General features: G+C 38.0%; 1 protein-coding gene across 3 annotated transcripts in view; it reads right to left on the bottom strand.

Annotated features, from left to right (window-relative positions):
* LOC137622385 (zinc finger protein 454-like) overlaps positions 1-6,000 on the bottom strand; it is a 215,934-nt gene that overhangs the window by 197,080 nt on the left and 12,854 nt on the right. The window lies entirely within an intron of this gene.

Below are 6,000 nucleotides of genomic sequence, written 5' to 3'. Positions count from 1 at the left end.
CCAAGGAGGACATGGTCAAGGAAACAAACCCGCAGGACCCCCTAAGCAATGAGGGGTTCCAGGTAGGGGGCAGACTGCATCACTTTCGGGAACCCTGGACCTTCGATCCCTGGGCCCACAGCCTAATCACGAATGGACTTTGTTGGAAATGGAGCAGAACTCCACCCCGTTTTCCAGAATTCTTCCAACACTCCACCCCCTTGTTAGAAGAATATACCTCAGAACTCTTGAACACGGTAATAAGGAAAGCGAAGTCCATCAAGTTCCAGAGAAGGCTGTTTTGTGTTCCCAAGAAAGACTCAGACAAACTCAGAGATATTCTAGACTTGTCTCCACTCAAGTTCACTGAGAACAACAAGTTTAGGATGCTTACTTTGCAACACATATGGACCCTTCTGCAGAAGGGTCCCTAGACGCAGACTCCTTCTCCTTCATCGCGAAAAAAGTCCCGGAACTGCAGATCGACCTCTTAGCAACGAGTGACAACAAGAAAATACCTCGTTACGTAGCCTCTTATATGGACCCTCAAGCAGAGACGATGGAAGCCATGTCCATCGAATGGAACAGGTGGAATCACATTTACCTGTTTCCACCAACCAATCCTGCTAAGAGTCCTCGATAAGCTAAGATCCTTCAGTGTTTAAATCGACAAGGCTAAAGATCACCTCACATCAACCATGTGATGTTAGCCATCTTCTACCTGGCAAGGAGGAAGGGATGGCATCAATCAGCAGTTCACGCACAAGGGTTCCGCAATGTGACGGCGGACGCTCTTTCCAGGCGAAAGCCCATAGAGAAAGAAGGGTCCCTAGACACAGACTCATTCTCCTTCATCGCGGAAAAAGTCCCGGAACTGCAGATCGACCTCTTAGCAACGAGCGACAACAAGAAACTACCTAGTTACGTAGCCCCTTATATGGACCCTCAAGCAGAAGCGATGGACGCCATATCCATCGAATGGAACAGGTGGAATCGCATTTACCTGTTTCCACCAACCAATCTCCTGCTAAGAGTCCTCGACAAGCTACAAACCCTCAGAGGGACAGCAGCAGTAGTGGCCCCCAAGTGGCCCAAAAGCAATAGGTTCCCTCTAGTCCTTGAGCTGAAACTGAAGCTGTTTCCTCTGCCGGATCCAGTATTATCTCAACTAGTCCAGAAGTCGACTGGCTACGCTTCATACTCGAGAACCAACAACCTACATCTCATGATTTTCTCGCCCTAGCTGCGAACAAAAAGTTTGGAATCTCGCAGGATAAAGTTGACTTCATCGAGGAGTACAAGTCAAGTTTGACTAGAAGACAATATGAATCGTCATGGAAGAAATGGGTTTCCTTTGTGAAAACAAGGAGACCGACAGAGATATCGATAGATTTCTGTCTCGCATTCTTCATACACCTACACGAACAAGGCCTGGACCTCTCAGGTGAAATCTTTAATAAGATCCCGAAAGAATGCGCTAGACTCAAGTCAGCAACCCAACCAAAGCCCATCACGTGGTCTTTGGACAAAGTCTTGCACTATGCTTTGAACCTAGACAATGAGGATTTTACTCTAAAGGATTTAACACAAAGTCATTTTTCTTTTTGCAATAGCCTCAGGGGCTAGAGTTAGTGAAATAGTGGCCTTACCTAGACACGAAGGCCATATTCAGTTCCTAGACTTAAGAGAACTGAATCTTTTTCCTGATCCTGCCTTTCTTGCCAAGAACAAGCTACCCATCAAGTGGTGGGGTCCTTGGAGAATCTGTCCATTGAAGGAAGATGCCTCATGTGCCCAGTAGAGTGTCTTAAGGTCTATCTTAGAAGAACTTTAAACTTCAAGGGAGGACTGCTCTTCAGGGGAGAAACCTCAGGATCAAACATATCTTTAAGACAACTGAGAGGAAAGCTCACCTACTTTATTCGCAGAGAGGATCCTGACAGTACACTCGCAGGTCACGATCCGAGGAAAGTTGCTTCTTTGTTGAACTTCTTTCAACATATGGACTTTGAAAGACTTCGCTCATACACTGGGTGGAGATCATCCAGGGTCTTCTACAAACATTACGCAAAGCAAGTACTACATGAAATAAAACACTTTGTGGTGACGGTGGGTAGTGTCAAAACACCTGTCGTCTAGTGCTGCGATGAACCGTGGACTGTTTTGGGACTTTACACTGCATCGGGATCATAGGTATACCTATCCCCTAATGCAGATCATAGCTATGATTAAACATACTGTTTTACGTAGGTGCATATCTGACCAATACACCAGTGCAGGTGAACGTTTGCGTCACAGTGTTTATGCATTTTCGAACATCTGATCATGTCAGATAGATTCGGTTTCACATCTCCATTGAGTGGCGTTACTGTATTCTGATAATGTATTTATATATTTTTTCTACACGAGAAAATATGGACTTTGATGTGTTGTAATGCTGGATAAGATTCATACTTTGTTGTACTGTAACTTCATTTGATAAATTAGTTGCAAATAAAATACATAAAATGTATTTGTGTCTTATTACTGCTGCCTCTGTTATAGACTAATAAAATATATACTTGAGTTTTATTTAATCCCTGTATAGTAATTATAACTTGAAATAATAATGATTTCCAAAAGAACGAATCTTACATTCTCATGGTAAGTAAAAAAGGTGAGCTCCAAAGTTTTCCCTGTATGTTCCTACGGAAATACAAACCTTGAATCCTTATTGTCGATATCGACATTTTTCCTGCAGGCTTAGTGGAAATGACAGATCTCTGGAATTTCACATACAGGTCTAGTAGACCAATAAGGAAATATATTTAAGGTGGAAGGCACATACACAAACCAACAGCTAATAGTAATTTCAAGACAATTCTCTAGTATGCTTCCAACAGGACGACATGGCCTGAGACCAAAAAATGGATTTTGACCAAAGTGAAAAATCTATTTTTGGGTGAGAGTACCATGTCATACTGATGGACCCACCCTTTTGCTGACCCCTCCCAAAATTACTTTATCTGAAGTCATTTCTGCTTAATGACAAGAAAAGGAATGGCGTCGTGGTAGAAGTAGGGAAGGAGGTTCACTGGGTACCTAGAACGGCACCCACTTCTTTTGCCACTCTTCCGCCTTACATCAAAGAGTTAAATCTATTCAGGGTGAAGATTGCTATGTGTCGTATCAAGAATTCGTCCCGATATTATGCGATATCCTTTATTGGATACTCGCGCCAGGAGTTAGAATCCTGGAGACCTTCGGTTTAATTCTGAGAGTATCACTGTAGCAAATGTCCCTTAGAAGGCTAACTAAAGGAACCCTTCCATCAGGACGACATGGCACTCTCACCCAAAAATTGATTTTTCACTAATATATATATATATATATATATATATATATATATATATATATATATATATATATATATATATACATATATATATATACATATATATATATATATACATATATATATATACATATATATATATATGTATATATATATATATATATATATATATATATATATATATATATATATATATATATATATATACATATATATATATATATATATATATATATATATATATATATATATGTATATATATATATATATATATATATATATATATACATATATATATATATATATATATATATATATATATATATATATACATATACATATATATATATATATATATATATATATATATATACATATACATATATATATATATATATATATATATATATATATATATATTTATATATATATATATATATATATATATATATATATATATAAATATATACGGTTTGGTGCCCAGACCTGGGAAGCACCCAACTTTAGATATGGCACCATCAACAACCATGGGTCTAAAGGATAAGAGGAGGCATAGTCGGGATGTGGAGAGCCTCGTCACGGTTGTCATTGACCTGGCAACTCGGCTGAAGTCCCTGATATTTCAGGTGGCGGGGTTGAAGAGTGTGGATTGATTGACTGATTAATTTAAAGTTTTCAGGCATCCTGACATCTAAGATCATTGACGCCAATATCATTTAGATATATATATATATATATATATATATATATATATATATATATATATATATATATATATATATATATATATATATAAATAAAAGAATATTCAATTAAAACCATAAAAGTTTTATGTCATTGTAAAAGTTAAATAGTTTTCAGAAGACCTGCTTCTCAAATAAATCTAAAAATGCCACTTGCATCGTAGGACACATCATGTCCAAGAATCTTGGCAAGGATGAAACCTGCCACCCTCACCTTGAGCCTTAAATAAATATCTATTCCTTAAGTTATTATAATTGGGGCATTCGGTCAACAAATGCCTCACTGTTAGAGGTACCAAACAGTCATCACATTAGGGTCGGTGTTGGCCCTTCAGCAGAAACTCGTGTGTCAACCGAGTGAAACCAATACGGAGACGACAAAGACACGTATCACATTTTCGGGGCATCATGGCATACCTCCAAGGAGATATGATATTTGTTACTTCTCTCATTTTATTGCCATCTAGACTATCCCAGTACTGTTGCCATTTATTGCAAAGCAATATATTGATGTTAGGTAGGAAGTCATTACAGGGAATGGGATACCTTCTTTGCACCAACTCTGATGCTGCATTCTTCGCCAATGAATCTGCCTTCTCATTCCCACACACACCTACATGTGCTGGAACCCAACAAAATCGAACCATTACACCTCTCCTTCCAATAATAAAAAGCCATTCTAAAATCTTTAAAACTAAATGGTTACTTGGATTAAAAACTTCTAAAGCTTGAAGGACACTCCTTGCATCACTAAAAATGGAAAAATTACCCTCCTTTTCCAACACTATTTTCTCAACAGCGGTTAGTATGCCATACAGTTTGGCAGTAAATATTGAAGCTGTTAGAGGAAATACACCTCTACAATTAAAACCATTACTATGTACTCCAAATCCGACGCCAGCATCAGATTTGGAGCCATCAGTATATATAAAAGTCGATCTTCTATGTTCTGCAATATGATCCATAAAAAGAGACCTGGATTCTAAGTCAGTCATATTCTTCTTAACTCCAATAAATATTTACAAAAATATATCTCTGGTAATTTCCATGGAAGTGTTGATGATACTTTAAATGGAAGCACCCTAATTCTAATCATATCAAGACTGTTTAAAAACCCGAAACCCATAAGGTTGAGGAGATTTTGGGTGCAACTCAAAGTACAATGTCTCTCACAAGGCTTGCAGTCTGAAAGGCTAAAGAATTGGGGACCCTTTGCAATCTAAACCAATACCAAATAATAGCAGAAATTCGGTAAAGATCTAGAGGTAACTCTCCATCATCAACAAGAAGATTTGGGATAGGTGATGTTTTAAACGCTCCTGTGGACAATCTAATACCACCATGATGTATTGAATCTTATATCTTTAACTGGCTTGGGGTTGCTGCGGAGTATATTTCACATCAGTAACTGATTTTGGAAAAAATCAAGGCCTTGTATAATTTCAAATTAGTATTGCGATCTGCCCCCCATGATGTATGGGACAATATTTTTAAAATATTCAGCCTCGAGACATTTAGCTTTTAATGCTTTTAAGTGGGAAACCCATGTAAGCCTACAATCAAATATTAAACCTAAAAATTTAGCTTCTTTTGCACATGGTATCCGTTGACCTTTAATGTATATATCTGGGTCTGGATGTACTCCCCGGATACGACAAAAATGGAAAAAAGTAGTCTTACTTGTCGAGAACTTAAATCCATTCATATCGGCCCACTGGATAATTTTGTCAATTGAGAGTTGTATTTTTCTCTCAACCATTGCCATTCTAACTTCAGCAAATAATATTGAGAGATCATCCACAAATAATGTTGAGAGAACATCCAAGGGAATGACAAAAGGATATCCCATTAATTGCTAGTGCAAAAAGAGTTACACTCAGCACACTCCCCTGAGGAACTCCTTCTTCCTGACACTTACTCTCTGATAGAGCTTCCCCCACTCTC

The sequence above is a fragment of the Palaemon carinicauda genome, chromosome 29 (genome assembly GCF_036898095.1).
Source record: "Palaemon carinicauda isolate YSFRI2023 chromosome 29, ASM3689809v2, whole genome shotgun sequence".
NCBI classification, from domain to species: Eukaryota; Metazoa; Arthropoda; class Malacostraca; order Decapoda; family Palaemonidae; genus Palaemon; species Palaemon carinicauda.
The sequence above is the reverse complement of the archived record's forward strand: the minus strand, read 5'-3'. Positions and strand labels throughout refer to the sequence as shown.